Source organism: Xiphophorus hellerii, chromosome 10, assembly GCF_003331165.1.
Source record: "Xiphophorus hellerii strain 12219 chromosome 10, Xiphophorus_hellerii-4.1, whole genome shotgun sequence".
Classification (NCBI taxonomy): Eukaryota; Metazoa; Chordata; class Actinopteri; order Cyprinodontiformes; family Poeciliidae; genus Xiphophorus; species Xiphophorus hellerii.
In genome coordinates, this window is record NC_045681.1 from 19,174,855 (window position 1) to 19,192,890 (window position 18,036).

General features: G+C 41.5%; 2 long non-coding RNA genes across 8 annotated transcripts; both read left to right on the top strand.

Moving 5' to 3' along the window:
• The first annotated feature begins 3,076 nt into the window (after positions 1-3,076).
• LOC116726836 (uncharacterized) lies at positions 3,077-5,327 on the top strand. 4 transcript variants are annotated; one of them, XR_004340690.1, is made up of 4 exons: positions 3,077-4,351; positions 4,455-4,572; positions 4,798-4,862; positions 4,970-5,327. It is a non-coding gene; the product is annotated as an uncharacterized LOC116726836 (long non-coding RNA). The 4 variants fall into 4 exon arrangements; XR_004340691.1 differs by having other exon boundaries at positions 4,455-4,531; XR_004340688.1 differs by lacking the exon at positions 4,970-5,327 and having other exon boundaries at positions 4,798-4,945.
• Positions 5,328-13,743: 8,416 nt separating this feature from the next.
• Positions 13,744-15,992, top strand: LOC116726833 (uncharacterized). Of its 4 annotated transcripts, none has more exons than XR_004340682.1 (4): positions 13,744-15,017; positions 15,120-15,237; positions 15,463-15,527; positions 15,635-15,992. It is a non-coding gene; the product is annotated as an uncharacterized LOC116726833 (long non-coding RNA). The 4 variants fall into 4 exon arrangements; XR_004340683.1 differs by having other exon boundaries at positions 15,120-15,196; XR_004340680.1 differs by lacking the exon at positions 15,635-15,992 and having other exon boundaries at positions 15,463-15,610.
• The last annotated feature ends 2,044 nt before the right edge of the window (positions 15,993-18,036 follow it).

An 18,036-nucleotide genomic window follows, 5' to 3' on the forward strand; every position in this document is an offset into this window, starting at 1 on the left:
TTCACAGCCCATACCATGGCGCTTCCAGCAGATGGATCCCCAATGTTGGAGGGACATCCAGATAATGGTAAGGATCACGGTAAGTTGTGGTCAAATGAAGCCGAGGAAGACGAGGTAGGTAATGCCGGTACTGCCGGCTCTAGTTGTAGTTCTTCTACTAGCTCTAGTGGTAACTCTTCTACCAGCTCAAGTGACGACGAGGCTGATAACGAAGACCAGGATGACTTTAAGTCCCGACTTTGTTTTGTCAAGGTCATTGTAGGAAAGCTTCAACAGTCATTGAAACATCACAATTCGACGGTTGTTCAGCGGGGCGCCGCTAAGAGTAGTTCAACAGTGGACCGTGCCAGTGCTGCGTCACAGCTGCTTGAGATTCTTCCCCAAAATTTCAAATACAAACAAGACATTGGGGTAGCTCAGAAGCCTCAAGAAGACAAGGCTCCCTGTACTTCACTTGAATTCGCATCTGGACTTGACAAACAGGAAGAGCCCATTTTGTGTCCAGAGAACCCCAGACCTATCGGTACCTCGCAACATCATCAGGTAGGTTTGGAAGAGGACGGGGCTTCTTTGACTTCCGGCCGCGCCAGGAGCACTACACAGAAGGTGGATTCTGCGAAGGAACACGACCCACCATCAAAGCTTAGTTTTGGTACAGTGCTTCCTTCCAGCTTTAAATTCACATGTGGACTTGACAAACCAGAAGAGCCCATTTTGTGTCCAGAGGACTCCACTCCTATCAGTGCCTCGCCACAACCTCTGGCAGGTTGGAGAAATTTAGTGGCTTCTTGTACTTCCGGCCGTGCCAAGAGAACGGCAAAGAAGTTGGATGATGTGAAGGAGGATGACCCACCATCAAAGCCTAGTTTTGGTACAGCGCTTCCTTCCAGCTTTGAAGTCACATCTGAACTTGACAAACCAGAAGAGCCCATTTTGCATCCAGAGGACTCCAGTTCTGTCAGTGCCCCGCCACAACCTCTGGCAGGTTGGAGAAATTTAGTGACTTTTTGCCGCGCCATTAGAATTCCAAAGAAGGTGAATGATGCGAAGGAGGATGACACACCATCAAAGCCTAGTGATCAGGTAGGTTCGAAAGAGGACGTGACTCATGCGACATCTGTGACTGGCATAAACGGAAAGAGGACCAGGGACACTGTTGCTAAAGAGGAGCCCCCAGCCAAGAGGAGTAAGGACACTCTTGCTGAAAAGGAGCTCCCTGCCAAGAAGACCAGGGACAGTGTTACTGAAGTGAAACTCCCAGCCAAGAGGACCAGGAATAGTGATGATGCTAGACAGGAGCCCTCTGCCAAGAAGACCAGGGCCAGCGTTACTGAAGTGAAACTCCCAGCCAAGAGGACCAGGAATAGTGATGATGCTGGACAGGAGCCCTCTGCCAAGAGGATCAGGGAGAATCAAACTGAATATGTGCTCCCCTCCAAGAGGACCAGGGACAGTGTTGCTGAAGAGGAGCCCCCAGCCAAGAGGACTAGAGACACTGTTGCTAAAGAGGAGCTCCCAGCCAAGACGGCACAGTGGTATAATGAAGATCCCATTTGGGACGAGGTCCTTCAAAGTATCGGCAGAAGGATGGCATGGAGATATGGTAAAGAATGGGAGGACGAGCCCATTCCGTCAACCCCTCTGTTCATTCCATACCGAAAGACAGACCATGAAGATCCTATTCTGTTATCCCCTGTCCTCAGTCCCTCACCAAGGACGTCGTGTGAGGATCCTGGTCTCTCATCCCCTGTCCTCAGTCCCTCACCAAGGACGTCGTGTGAGGATCCTGGTCTCTCATCCCCTGTCCTCAGTCCCTCACCAAGGACGTCGTGTGAGGATCCTGGTCTCTCATCCCCTGTCCTCAGTCCCTCACCAAGGACGTCGTGTGGGGATCCTGGTCTGTCATCCCCTATCCTCAGTCCCTCACCAAGGACGTCGTGTGGGGATCCTGGTCTGTCATCCCCTGTCCTCAGTCCCTCATATAGAATGGCGCGTAAACTTCCTGTTTTGTTATCCCCTATCCACAGTCCCTCACCAAGGACAGCGTGTGAGGATCCTGGTCTGTCATCCCCTGTCCTCAGTCCCTCATATAGAATGGCGCGTAAACTTCCTGTTTTGTTATCCCCTATCCACAGTCCCTCACCAAGGACGTCGTGTGGGGATCCTGGTCTGTCATCCCCCGTCCTCAGTCCCTCGTATAGAATGGCGCGTAAACTTCCTGTTTTGTTATCCCCTATCCACAGTCCCTCACCAAGGACAGCGTGTGAGGATCCTGGTCTGTCATCCCCTGTCCTCAGTCCCTCATATAGAATGGCGCGTAAACTTCCTGTTTTGTTATCCCCTATCCACAGTCCCTCACCAAGGACGTCGTGTGGGGATCCTGGTCTGTCATCCCCCGTCCTCAGTCCCTCGTATAGAATGGCGCGTAAACTTCCTGTTTTGTTATCCCCTATCCACAGTCCCTCACCAAGGACAGCGTGTGAGGATCCTGGTCTGTCATCCCCTGTCCTCAGTCCCTCATATAGAATGGTGCGTAAACTTCCTGTTTTGTTATCCCCTATCCACAGTCCCTTACGAGGGACGATGCAAGAGGATCCTTTTCTTTCATCCCCTGACGTCAGTCCTTCACCATCAACACACCGTGAAAATCCAACTTTGTCATCCCCTGACTTCCGTTTCCGGATGGAGACTGAAAAGGACAAAGAAGAGGAACCAACACCTTCAACATCTGGTGGAACGACAGCAAGAGCGAGTTCCAGACACGTGTGGTTTAGACCTCGCTACGTTTTAAGTGACTCTGATTAGATTGGGATCCGTAAAAACTGAAGACCTATTTGGGAAGTCACATTAGGACATCATCATTTCTCTGTTTTTTGGGGTTTTTTTAAAATTAAAGCCAATGGGTTTCTAGCAAGCCCGTGGAAGCCTTACGTAGCGCCTTGCACCGGGGCTGTTCTTTATCCCGCTGCTAGATGTAGCATTTTAGATGGTGAGGATCCTGGCAGGTCTGAGGAAGCCTTAGGTAGCGCCTTGCACCGGAGGTTTCTTCATCTTTGCGATTTCTTCTCAACTCCCCCATGTTTCAGGGTGAAATAGCGGTTCTTCCCCACGCTGTGCTCTCCGATATAGTAAATTGTTCTATCCTGTTCCTCCACTAATCCAGTCTCCAAGTTTTTAATCTTTCAGGTTTTAGCTGCTCATCGCTGGATCCTTTCGTCGTCGTCCATGTGGTTCCTGTCCTTCTGGACCCCTTGTTTTTCACGCTGCTCGTACGTTTTTCCACATTCACATGATACTGCTTGCCTCCTGCTGGTGGTGGGGACCATCAGCTTTACTAAATAAAAGTAGAAATAGAAATTCACTATTAGTAATTTAGAAACTGTTCAACCATGTAGAGTTAAAGTTTACATTAAGTAAGGAATGCTTGCCTGACAACATGTTGTATTAGAAACCAAATTAAAGCATCAGGACAATAAGAAATTAGAAGACAAAGGAGAACATAGACAGAATTTATGATTGAAGGATTTAATTAAAAGTTTTTATTCAGAGAGACACTAGAGAACAGGATCGGAGGAAAGGAAATGGAGAGCATGTGGAGTAAAGTTTTATGTAGATAAACTATTAATCTCATGAAACAAATAGTTTATATGGCTAACAGCATGTTCATGTGTTGCAACACAGCAAAATCACAGAAGATGAATAGACATTAAAAAAATACCAAACTAGTCTCTGGTTCGGGTTCAGACTTCTCAGATCTCTGATTCTCTGGTCGTCCCAGGTTGGATCTCCTCCGCCTGTAATCCTCCACCTTCAGCACCACCAGTCAGGTGGAGGAAGATAAGAGAACCCAGTTGACAAAAAAAGTAAGAAACTTATTTTCATTTTAAATATGGAAGAAATTGAGGTCAAATTTCAAAATTGTTCTTCCTTCTGTCCATGTATATTCTATTTGTTAACCCTGTTGTCTTTTCTCTGGATTTCATTTCTACATCAACTCATGTCACATGACATGAGTTGACCAACAATTAAAGCAGAAGACCAGCTCCGCCTGTAATCCTCCTCCTTCAACACCACCAGTCAGGTGGAGGAAGATAAGAGAACCCAGTTGACTAAAAAAAGTAAGAACATTTATATCTACACAACATGATTAATCATTTCAAATATAGCTGCGGAGAGCTGAACTGAAAGTTAGAAACTGTCTGCTGTCCATGCATATTTTCCTCCTTCACTTTATCTTCTCTCTTTATTTCATTTCTCTGTGAACTCATGTGATGACTGGAGTTGACCAACAATTAAAGCAGAAGACCTGCTCCACCTGCTGATCTACTGGTTGTAACAGCTTGTGGGAAAGGTGAGGACATGATGATGACTTTGATCAGAAAATCTCTTTCAATAATCTGTCATTTAGACAGAGATTAAGGAATGTGTGTCTGATCATGTGATGACTTCCCCAGCATCACTGGACCAATCAGGCGAGAGAAGACAGAGAGGACTGAGGACTGAAACGAAAATACTCTGCCTGCCAAAAAAGGTAGACGATCCAGTGGCCCCAGGTTTACACACCATCTGTTGGTACTAAATACATTTTTTACAACCTTAACTTTTCTATAGTTGAGATTATTTTCTTAATTATTCAAGAATTGAAACCTTGGTTTTCCTTCCTGTTAGATCATATAAGCAAATAAAAGAAACAAATTTTAATGTGCAAAAAGTTGATTTACAGTGAGCAACGCTACAACACTTTTATACATACAGTGCAGTAAACAATTCTCATTAAATTCCCCCCCGTTGTGACAGGTTTGAGGCAGACCGACCGCTGGGGAGATGGACCTCAGCTGACACCATTACTCTGGATGTAACAGGTAGGTGAGCAGAAACTGAAGCTGCTGAGACATCTCAGAAAAGTTTCAGCATTTAATAACGTGCGTTGGACTTTGCGTTTCTCAAGTTTGTTCTTCTGTTTCCTTAGCTCGACTCTGCTGTCAAAACATCAATGACTCGAGAAGCGGACAGCGAGATTTCTGGTGCCTGGCTGGAGACGAGATTCTGATTATTCAAGAGCCAAAACAAAATGTCAGAATAAATAGTTAGAAGGCAGATTTGTTTTCTATTTGTTGTTGTTTTTATTATTAATGCTCCACGACACAAAATGTATCACTGCTGTAACTCTTGAGTTTAATAAAATGTTCTTCTTTCAATCTGTTATTTCTGCTGTCATTTTTTTTTTTACCATAATCATTTGTGGAAACATTATATATTAAAGGAACGCCCACATTTTTAATAGAACTTCATGACTGATCAAAGCACAAACTGGAGAACAGGATTAAAAGAAATTTATTTTTTTTAGTAAGTGTTAATTAATTTGTAGTTACATCAATACAAAATTCACATCTTAAGAACTAACACAAGCCAGTCACACTGAAGAAGTATCCTGATGTTGACCTTCGACCCTTAGCTTCAACTGATTCACTGAAAGGTTGGGTAGAAATGTTACCCAGAGAACGCTCTTTTTCCTTCGTGGATTACACATTTTTCAATTTCCCAGAGGAAAATCCATATCTTTGTGCAACAGATTTATTTATTTGTTTTTTGACTCGTTTAGTTTCTAAATTGAAACTTTTATAAGCAGTGACAAGTGGGTTGTTTCAAGGACAAACAACCCACACAAAAAAACGAGTTCTCGTTTTTTTGTGTTTAAATGTTATGTAAGGCAGCACACGCGTGTCACCCAATTACTTTGTGTGGCTCTAATTACATGCAGGTACAACGATGAGATGCTGGTTTTTGTAAGGGTTTTTTTTTGCCACAGCAAGAAGGATGTGAGGCTTCAGGTTCAGTGCAGAATTCAGTTTTATTTGAAAGTACGAGCTTTTGACCAAAACAGCTCTGGATATGAAGACTAAATAGAAACAAAAGGGAAAAAGTTATTTAAAAACCTGGATGTTATTCAGAATTAGATATTTTTTTTAAATTAACATATTTTTCTGTTTTTTTGTTTGTTTGTTTCAAATGTTTTTGCAAAGTATTTTTCTGAAGCTGATTATGTAATTTGGATCAATAAAGTATTTTTGAATTGAATTTTTCTTCCAATCCATGTTTTGTGACAGAGAGAAGTTTTCTCATTTATAGGTCCGAAACTGACATAGTTAAGAATGAAAGCAGAAATATAATGTCACACCAGTCGTGTAAGTTTTAAAAATGTCATTGGGGCGTGCTGTGGTGGCGCAGGGGTTAAGCACAACCCACATATAGAGGCCTTAGTCGTCGACGCGGCTGTCGCAGGTTCGATTCCCTGCCTGGCGACCTTTGCCGCATGTCTTCCCCCTTCTCTCATTACCCTCTTTCCTATCAATTCTCTGTCAAATAAAGGTCACTATAGCCAATAAAATCTTTAAAAAAAGGGGCGTGCTGTGGTGGCGCAGGGGGTTAGCACGCCCCACGCTTGGAGGCTTTAGTCCTCGGCGCGGACTTCGCGGGTTCGACTCCCGGTCCCGACGACCTTTGCTGCATGTCTTCCCCCCTCTCCTCACCCTCCTTCCTGTCTGCCTACTGTAGAAAAAATACGAGCCACTAGCGCAGCAAAAACTCTTTGGAGAAAAAAAAAAAAAAATTTAAGTCATTACACTAGTTGGCCAGTAGGTGGCAGCATACGGAGTGATAAACAAGATAACGCGATACTTGTATTATCTGCGTTATTTGTGGTCCAAGTTCTCTCACGCGCCAGTGCGTGCGTTCGTCAATGAATGTCATGGAAACGACGTTAGCGTCCTCAAGCCTATAAATGACGCTGACCTTCTGAGTTCTTTCCCCTTTGCGACGGGACTTTTGAGAGAGACGCCTGAAGGAGCCTTTACAGCCTCGGAAGGTTTGAGCTTGTTGAAAAGTCTGCTGTGCAAAACTTGCTAAAGAAGCACTTGCTGAAATACGCACTTGCTGAAGAAGCCCGTGGATAACAAACCTGCGACAGACGGTTCCTGACCAGAAGAAGAAGAAGAAGGAGGAGGAGGAGGACCAACAGGGTGACCAGCTGGAAGGTTAAAATCATTCTTCTATTATTTTTAATAAACGAAAGCAAATTATTACTAAGATATTAGTGACTTGTTTAGTTTATTTTGTGTTTGTGTGTGTTTTAAAGAAATACTGACTTCTGTAGAAAAAAAAGACAAGTAGCATTCTTTGCTAGCATAGATGTTCTTAACTAATGAGCCTTTTTCTGAACTGAATTTCGCTGGAAATGTCAGGAATGTTAAACTGTGGTGTAGTGAGTTAATAAATATATGTATTTTACTTAATTATAGTCAAATTAGTTAAATTAAATGTCTCGAAAATGATCTTGGTTTTTGACCGTTATTTTTTGAAAAATGCCATGATAAACATTCCGTTTCCATGGATACGATAAATGAAATACGTTAAATATTTAATATTATTTTTGAAAAAACATTCAAAAAAATAGAATTTACTTTCATAATAGCCTATATTTTAATTGTTTAATTTAATTATTTCTTTCAAGAAAGGGACATGTTGATCTGATTTGTATTGTAATTTTTTTGCATAGCCAGGAAACATGAATTGATTTGAAAAAACAACAATGGTGATATTTAATCTAAGAGTATCAGGTTTGCTGACTTTGGTGTCCAATTCTTTGAAATTTTGATGACTTCTTTGAAATATATAGCTTTAATAGGTCTCTTGCATTTGTGGGGTGAAACAAATTTGTGAGTTAATTTAAATAGTTTTGTGACTTATGTGTTAGCTTATTGACATTTGTGGATAAATGTCTGGGATATTAACACTGGTGTTTGAGAAAACTGTTGTGCTTGTTTGGGGAAAAAAAACAAACGGTAAGATTTCTGTCCAATTTTTTGAAAAATGCCCGGACAAACACACGTGGTTTCCATGGTAATCACATCAGACTAGCGGCTTATTAGGACACTCGAAGACGCTTTACATAAAATTTCCATTCATGCACACGTTCACACACTGAAGATAATAAGCTAATGGATTGTACCCACCGATGTTATGTCATGCCAACAATAAACTCCAGCTAAAGGTGGGAGAAGTGTCTTGCTCAAGGACACAACGACAGAGGCGGACCATTGCAGGGCAAACTCCTACCACTGTCGCCCCAGTAATAAGCATTATAAGTGTGTGTGTGTGTGTGTGTTTGATTTTAACAAACAAAATTATGATTTCTTTGTAAAAAATCAGTTTTGATGACTTTGGTGTCCAATTTTTGGTAAACTGGATGGTTCTTTTTCATTTTTTTAAAAAAAGCCCAGAAAAACATATTTAGTTTCCATGGATACATTGGTGACATTATTTAAAATGACTTCAATAAAAAATTAAGAAACACTTTTCAAACGTGTGCCTCCTACTATCTAATGATAGACTTTAATATATGCGTTTAGTTTTATTACATGGTGAACTAAATTTAAAAGAAAAAAAACATTATTTGAGTTGGTTAAAGTCAGCTTTGATGTTCATTTTTGGAAACTACAACTCTGTCTAGGAAAATATAATTAGCATTTTTGGGGTGCAACGTATTTGTGAGTTAATTGAATTTGTTTTGTGATTTATATGCTGGTTATTTGAAATTCTGGAAGATGTCAGTAATGCTGACTGGAGTTGTTTTGGTTTGAAAGAAGGTTTGGAACCAGCTTTTTGAAAAATGTTTGTCGTCTCCATGGATACATTGATTAAACAATAACACACAACTTTATTCTTAGAAAAAGTCTTTAAAGAACAATCAATGTGTGCCTGTTGATTTCACAAAGTAACTAAATTATTTAGTTTATTGTAATTACTTAAGACCAGGAAAACCAGTGTTTTGCTCCATTGCATTTTAGTGACGTATCATTTTCAGAAGTTAGTTGAATGTTAACAGTGAATGTTAAAATTCATTAGAAACACATTGATCTCGGTTTCAGTGAATCCAGTTGTGATTACTTCGTTACTTAACATTTTTGGTGAGAATGTGGGGGTTTAACACTGCTTATCTGGTTTAAAAAGTTACTTCTGGTTTTAGAAGATCGGTTTTGATTTATTCAGATCTTTGGAATAAGAAGTCAGTGCCTGGACCAGGTTTCAGAAAATGCCTCAAAAACACATTTGGTCTCCTTGGATACGTTGCTTGAAATAAAACCTTAATGCTTGAATATTAGAAAAGTTTTTAGATATATATTTCTCCTGAACTATTTCTAAGTAGTTTAGGTTTAAACTTATTATTGTTTAGTTTTATTTTTCTAAGAAAGAGGAGTTTTGAATAATTAGTTGTTTATGAAATGCTGTGTTGGTCATTTGCATATTTGGAGCTGTAATATATTTTCACGCTGATTACGTTTTCAGAAAGAGTCGGCAATATTAATAGTGGTGTGGTGATTGGAAAACATTTTATTGTAGTTTGAGAGGATTACTTTTAGAGAATCCATTTTGTTGATGTTTTTGTCTCCATGGAGATGGTAATATTGAAAGAAGCATTTGGAGAAATATAATTGTGTGAACATTCATCTGAGTTTCTTGCTGGGTTGTGTGCAGCCATGATCTTCAGACTGATGTAATGAATTTCATAACACTACCTTCAACCATAACTGACCCATTTGGAGTAATATTAACATGTGATAATAAGACTTTGAGGCATCATGCACACATAAGGGATGCAGATTATTATTTTAATTATTTTATCTCCAGACAAAATATAATGGCCATTTTAACACTGGATATGGATTTCTAAAAAAATAAGCAATATTATTTTTGTAGGAGGGAACCCCTGGAAACGGAGGAAGGGCTACTTATGTCGGCCTGTTTATTTAGATCCCCAATCTTTAAACTTAATTAATTTTACAGGTGTACATTTCTGCTGTTGGCTATATGTGGGAGTATGAAGGTAGTACTGATGGGGTGTCAGACTAGCTGTCTTTGTGATTGTGAAAAATTGTGGAGCTCAAAGGAATTTAGTTTGATTTACTACAATTAACATTTTGGTAATTTACAAATGCTATTAGAAACATATATTTTTAAACTTTGATACTTTTAAATATTAAAATTGTGTAAGCAGTGATTTAAGTGTAATAATTATGAATGGATAACATATCTTATCCCTGGCTATTGTTAAGAATGATAAATTGTACCTGAGCATCAAAGATTTGTGAGGATGGGTTGTTATATAAGGGTAAACTGAGTAACTTGTTGCAGTTTTATTTTATTCACACTAATGGAATAATATTAGATTACAGGTGTTTCATTAGCTATTAAGACATCCTAAACACACTTTATAGCTCTTTAATTTATGTTTCCAAATGTTTAAGAGTTTATGGTTAGGGGTGAATTACCAATAAGTCTAAATTTGATTTGTTGTCTCTAATGACTGATTGGTACCAAGGTGAAGCTGCAAGTTCGTTTGTCTGAGTGACGATGGTCCATACATGTTTGATCATTGAGTTTTAGAGTTTATTGTTGTGGTTTTTATGTAAAATTGTATTTTTTGCTGTTGTTTGTGACTAACGATAAACTATATTTGTTTTATCTCTTAATTCCCGTCCTTATTGTATAATCATACACAATGGCATAGCAATAATATTGTTCATTAAATATATTCAAGAAAAACAAACACATTCACAAACCTGGGTTATTGTATTGTTGGTATTTCAGTGTTGTCTCTAAACATTGCTTTGGACTTTTGTGAAGGTCTGGATACTGAATTGTAGCTTTTTTTGCTTTGTTTCTTTCCTTCACAGCCCATACCATGGCGCTTCCAGCAGATGGATCCCCAATGTTGGAGGGACATCCAGATAATGGTAAGGATCACGGTAAGTTGTGGTCAAATGAAGCCGAGGAAGACGAGGTAGGTAATGCCGGTACTGCCGGCTCTAGTTGTAGTTCTTCTACTAGCTCTAGTGGTAACTCTTCTACCAGCTCAAGTGACGACGAGGCTGATAACGAAGACCAGGATGACTTTAAGTCCCGACTTTGTTTTGTCAAGGTCATTGTAGGAAAGCTTCAACAGTCATTGAAACATCACAATTCGACGGTTGTTCAGCGGGGCGCCGCTAAGAGTAGTTCAACAGTGGACCGTGCCAGTGCTGCGTCACAGCTGCTTGAGATTCTTCCCCAAAATTTCAAATACAAACAAGACATCGGGGTAGCTCAGAAGCCTCAAGAAGACAAGGCTCCCTGTACTTCACTTGAATTCGCATCTGGACTTGACAAACAGGAAGAGCCCATTTTGCGTCCAGAGAACCCCAGACCTATCGGTACCTCGCAACATCATCAGGTAGGTTTGGAAGAGGACGGGGCTTCTTTGACTTCCGGCCGCGCCAGGAGCACTACACAGAAGGTGGATTCTGCGACGGAACACGACCCACCATCAAAGCTTAGTTTTGGTACAGTGCTTCCTTCCAGCTTTAAATTCACATGTGGACTTGACAAACCAGAAGAGCCCATTTTGTGTCCAGAGGACTCCACTCCTATCAGTGCCTCGCCACAACCTCTGGCAGGTTGGAGAAATTTAGTGGCTTCTTGTACTTCCGGCCGTGCCAAGAGAACGGCAAAGAAGTTGGATGATGTGAAGGAGGATGACCCACCATCAAAGCCTAGTTTTGGTACAGCGCTTCCTTCCAGCTTTGAAGTCACATCTGAACTTGACAAACCAGAAGAGCCCATTTTGCATCCAGAGGACTCCAGTTCTGTCAGTGCCCCGCCACAACCTCTGGCAGGTTGGAGAAATTTAGTGACTTTTTGCCGCGCCATTAGAATTCCAAAGAAGGTGAATGATGCGAAGGAGGATGACACACCATCAAAGCCTAGTGATCAGGTAGGTTCGAAAGAGGACGTGACTCATGCGACATCTGTGACTGGCATAAACGGAAAGAGGACCAGGGACACTGTTGCTAAAGAGGAGCCCCCAGCCAAGAGGAGTAAGGACACTCTTGCTGAAAAGGAGCTCCCTGCCAAGAAGACCAGGGACAGTGTTACTGAAGTGAAACTCCCAGCCAAGAGGACCAGGAATAGTGATGATGCTAGACAGGAGCCCTCTGCCAAGAAGACCAGGGCCAGCGTTACTGAAGTGAAACTCCCAGCCAAGAGGACCAGGAATAGTGATGATGCTGGACAGGAGCCCTCTGCCAAGAGGATCAGGGAGAATCAAACTGAATATGTGCTCCCCTCCAAGAGGACCAGGGACAGTGTTGCTGAAGAGGAGCCCCCAGCCAAGAGGACTAGAGACACTGTTGCTAAAGAGGAGCTCCCAGCCAAGACGGCACAGTGGTATAATGAAGATCCCATTTGGGACGAGGTCCTTCAAAGTATCGGCAGAAGGATGGCATGGAGATATGGTAAAGAATGGGAGGACGAGCCCATTCCGTCAACCCCTCTGTTCATTCCATACCGAAAGACAGACCATGAAGATCCTATTCTGTTATCCCCTGTCCTCAGTCCCTCACCAGGACAGTCGTGTGAGGATCCTGGTCTCTCATCCCCTGTCCTCAGTCCCTCACCAAGGACGTCGTGTGAGATCCTGGTCTCTCATCCCCTGTCCTCAGTCCCTCACCAAGGACGTCGTGTGAGGATCCTGGTCTCTCATCCCCTGTCCTCAGTCCCTCACCAAGGACGTCGTGTGGGGATCCTGGTCTGTCATCCCCTGTCCTCAGTCCCTCATATAGAATGGCGCGTAAACTTCCTGTTTTGTTATCCCCTATCCACAGTCCCTCACCAAGGACAGCGTGGGGATCCTGGTCTGTCATCCCCTGTCCTCAGTCCCTCATATAGAATGGCGCGTAAACTTCCTGTTTTGTTATCCCCTATCCCAGTCCCTCACCAAGACGTCGTGTGGGGATCCTGGTCTGTCATCCCCTGTCCTCAGTCCCTCATATAGAATGGCGCGTAAACTTCCTGTTTTGTTATCCCCTATCCACAGTCCCTCACCAAGGACAGCGTGTGAGGATCCTGGTCTGTCATCCCCTGTCCTCAGTCCCTCATATAGAATGGCGCGTAAACTTCCTGTTTTGTTATCCCCTATCCACAGTCCCTCACCAAGGACGTCGTGTGGGGATCCTGGTCTGTCATCCCCCGTCCTCAGTCCCTCGTATAGAATGGCGCAGTAAACTTCCTGTTTTGTTATCCCCTATCCACAGTCCCTCACCAAGGACAGCGTGTGAGGATCCTGGTCTGTCATCCCCTGTCCTCAGTCCCTCATATAGAATGGTGCGTAAACTTCCTGTTTTGTTATCCCCTATCCACAGTCCCTTACGAGGGACGATGCAAGAGGATCCTTTTCTTTCATCCCCTGACGTCAGTCCTTCACCATCAACACACCGTGAAAATCCAACTTTGTCATCCCCTGACTTCCGTTTCCGGATGGAGACTGAAAAGGACAAAGAAGAGGAACCAACACCTTCAACATCTGGTGGAACGACAGCAAGAGCGAGTTCCAGACACGTGTGGTTTAGACCTCGCTACGTTTTAAGTGACTCTGATTAGATTGGGATCCGTAAAAACTGAAGACCTATTTGGGAAGTCACATTAGGACATCATCATTTCTCTGTTTTTTGGGGTTTTTTAAAATTAAAGCCAATGGGTTTCTAGCAAGCCCGTGGAAGCCTTACGTAGCGCCTTGCACCGGGGCTGTTCTTTATCCCGCTGCTAGATGTAGCATTTTAGATGGTGAGGATCCTGGCAGGTCTGAGGAAGCCTTAGGTAGCGCCTTGCACCGGAGGTTTCTTCATCTTTGCGATTTCTTCTCAACTCCCCCATGTTTCAGGGTGAAATAGCGGTTCTTCCCCACGCTGTGCTCTCCGATATAGTAAATTGTTCTATCCTGTTCCTCCACTAATCCAGTCTCCAAGTTTTTAATCTTTCAGGTTTTAGCTGCTCATCGCTGGATCCTTTCGTCGTCGTCCATGTGGTTCCTGTCCTTCTGGACCCCTTGTTTTTCACGCTGCTCGTACGTTTTTCCACATTCACATGATACTGCTTGCCTCCTGCTGGTGGTGGGGACCATCAGCTTTACTAAATAAAAGTAGAAATAGAAATTCACTATTAGTAATTTAGAAACTGTTCAACCATGTAGAGTTAAAGTTTACATTAAGTAAGGAATGCTTGCCTGACAACATGTTGTATTAGAAACCAAATTAAAGCATCAGGACAATAAGAAATTAGAAGACAAAGGAGAACATAGACAGAATTTATGATTGAAGGATTTAATTAAAAGTTTTTATTCAGAGAGACACTAGAGAACAGGATCGGAGGAAAGGAAATGGAGAGCATGTGGAGTAAAGTTTTATGTAGATAAACTATTAATCTCATGAAACAAATAGTTTATATGGCTAACAGCATGTTCATGTGTTGCAACACAGCAAAATCACAGAAGATGAATAGACATTAAAAAAATACCAAACTAGTCTCTGGTTCGGGTTCAGACTTCTCAGATCTCTGATTCTCTGGTCGTCCCAGGTTGGATCTCCTCCGCCTGTAATCCTCCACCTTCAGCACCACCAGTCAGGTGGAGGAAGATAAGAGAACCCAGTTGACAAAAAAAGTAAGAAACTTATTTTCATTTTAAATATGGAAGAAATTGAGGTCAAATTTCAAATTGTTCTTCCTTCTGTCCACGTATATTCTATTTGTTAACCCTGTTGTCTTTTCTCTGGATTTCATTTCTACATCAACTCATGTCACATGACATGAGTTGACCAACAATTAAAGCAGAAGACCAGCTCCGCCTGTAATCCTCCTCCTTCAACACCACCAGTCAGGTGGAGGAAGATAAGAGAACCCAGTTGACTAAAAAAAGTAAGAACATTTATATCTACACAACATGATTAATCATTTCAAATATAGCTGCGGAGAGCTGAACTGAAAGTTAGAAACTGTCTGCTGTCCATGCATATTTTCCTCCTTCACTTTATCTTCTCTCTTTATTTCATTTCTCTGTGAACTCATGTGATGACTGGAGTTGACCAACAATTAAAGCAGAAGACCTGCTCCACCTGCTGATCTACTGGTTGTAACAGCTTGTGGGAAAGGTGAGGACATGATGATGACTTTGATCAGAAAATCTCTTTCAATAATCTGTCATTTAGACAGAGATTAAGGAATGTGTGTCTGATCATGTGATGATTCCCCAGCATCACTGGACCAATCAGGCGAGAGAAGACAGAGAGGACTGAGGACTGAAACGAAAATACTCTGCCTGCCAAAAAAGGTAGACGATCCAGTGGCCCCAGGTTTACACACCATCTGTTGGTACTAAATACATTTTTTACAACCTTAACTTTTCTATAGTTGAGATTATTTTCTTAATTATTCAAGAATTGAAACCTTGGTTTTCCTTCCTGTTAGATCATATAAGCAAATAAAAGAAACAAATTTTAATGTGCAAAAAGTTGATTTACAGTGAGCAACGCTACAACACTTTTACACATACAGTGCAGTAAACAATTCTCATTAAATTCCCCCCCGTTGTGACAGGTTTGAGGCAGACCGACCGCTGGGGAGATGGACCTCAGCTGACACCATTACTCTGGATGTAACAGGTAGGTGAGCAGAAACTGAAGCTGCTGAGACATCTCAGAAAAGTTTCAGCATTTAATAACGTGCGTTGGACTTTGCGTTTCTCAAGTTTGTTCTTCTGTTTCCTTAGCTCGACTCTGCTGTCAAAACATCAATGACTCGAGAAGCGGACAGCGAGATTTCTGGTGCCTGGCTGGAGACGAGATTCTGATTATTCAAGAGCCAAAACAAAATGTCAGAATAAATAGTTAGAAGGCAGATTTGTTTTCTATTTGTTGTTGTTTTTATTATTAATGCTCCACGACACAAAATGTATCACTGCTGTAACTCTTGAGTTTAATAAAATGTTCTTCTTTCAATCTGTTATTTCTGCTGTCATTTTTTTTTTTACCATAATCATTTGTGGAAACATTATATATTAAAGGAACGCCCACATTTTTAATAGAACTTCATGACTGATCAAAGCACAAACTGGAGAACAGGATTAAAAGAAATTTATTTTTTTTAGTAAGTGTTAATTAATTTGTAGTTACATCAATACAAAATTCACATCTTAAGAACTAACACAAGCCAGTCACACTGAAGAAGTATCCTGATGTTGACCTTCGACCCTTAGCTTCAACTGATTCACTGAAAGGTTGGGTAGAAATGTTACCCAGAGAACGCTCTTTTTCCTTCGTGGATTACACATTTTTCAATTTCCCAGAGGAAAATCCATATCTTTGTGCAACAGATTTATTTATTTGTTTTTTGACTCGTTTAGTTTCTAAATTGAAACTTTTATAAGCAGTGACAAGTGGGTTGTTTCAAGGACAAACAACCCACACAAAAAAACGAGTTCTCGTTTTTTTGTGTTTAAATGTTATGTAAGGCAGCACACGCGTGTCACCCAATTACTTTGTGTGGCTCTAATTACATGCAGGTACAACGATGAGATGCTGGTTTTTGTAAGGGTTTTTTTTTGCCACAGCAAGAAGGATGTGAGGCTTCAGGTTCAGTGCAGAATTCAGTTTTATTTGAAAGTACGAGCTTTTGACCAAAACAGCTCTGGATATGAAGACTAAATAGAAACAAAAGGGAAAAAGTTATTTAAAAACCTGGATGTTATTCAGAATTAGATATTTTTTTTAAATTAACATATTTTTCTGTTTTTTTGTTTGTTTGTTTCAAATGTTTTTGCAAAGTATTTTTCTGAAGCTGATTATGTAATTTGGATCAATAAAGTATTTTTGAATTGAATTTTTCTTCCAATCCATGTTTTGTGACAGAGAGAAGTTTTCTCATTTATAGGTCCGAAACTGACATAGTTAAGAATGAAAGCAGAAATATAATGTCACACCAGTCGTGTAAGTTTTAAAAATGTCATTGGGGCGTGCTGTGGTGGCGCAGGGGTTAAGCACAACCCACATATAGAGGCCTTAGTCGTCGACGCGGCTGTCGCAGGTTCGATTCCCTGCCTGGCGACCTTTGCCGCATGTCTTCCCCCTTCTCTCATTACCCTCTTTCCTATCAATTCTCTGTCAAATAAAGGTCACTATAGCCAATAAAATCTTTAAAAAAAGGGGCGTGCTGTGGTGGCGCAGGGGGTTAGCACGCCCCACGCTTGGAGGCTTTAGTCCTCGGCGCGGACTTCGCGGGTTCGACTCCCGGTCCCGACGACCTTTGCTGCATGTCTTCCCCCCTCTCCTCACCCTCCTTCCTGTCTGCCTACTGTAGAAAAAATACGAGCCACTAGCGCAGCAAAAACTCTTTGGAGAAAAAAAAAAAAAATTTAAGTCATTACACTAGTTGGCCAGTAGGTGGCAGCATACGGAGTGATAAACAAGATAACGCGATACTTGTATTATCTGCGTTATTTGTGGTCCAAGTTCTCTCACGCGCCAGTGCGTGCGTTCGTCAATGAATGTCATGGAAACGACGTTAGCGTCCTCAAGCCTATAAATGACGCTGACCTTCTGAGTTCTTTCCCCTTTGCGACGGGACTTTTGAGAGAGACGCCTGAAGGAGCCTTTACAGCCTCGGAAGGTTTGAGCTTGTTGAAAAGTCTGCTGTGCAAAACTTGCTAAAGAAGCACTTGCTGAAATACGCACTTGCTGAAGAAGCCCGTGGATAACAAACCTGCGACAGACGGTTCCTGACCAGAAGAAGAAGAAGAAGGAGGAGGAGGAGGACCAACAGGGTGACCAGCTGGAAGGTTAAAATCATTCTTCTATTATTTTTAATAAACGAAAGCAAATTATTACTAAGATATTAGTGACTTGTTTAGTTTATTTTGTGTTTGTGTGTGTTTTAAAGAAATACTGACTTCTGTAGAAAAAAAAGACAAGTAGCATTCTTTGCTAGCATAGATGTTCTTAACTAATGAGCCTTTTTCTGAACTGAATTTCGCTGGAAATGTCAGGAATGTTAAACTGTGGTGTAGTGAGTCAATAAATATATGTATTTTACTTAATTATAGTCAAATTAGTTAAATTAACGACAAATGTCTCGAAAATGATCTTGGTTTTTGACCGTTATTTTTTGAAAAATGCC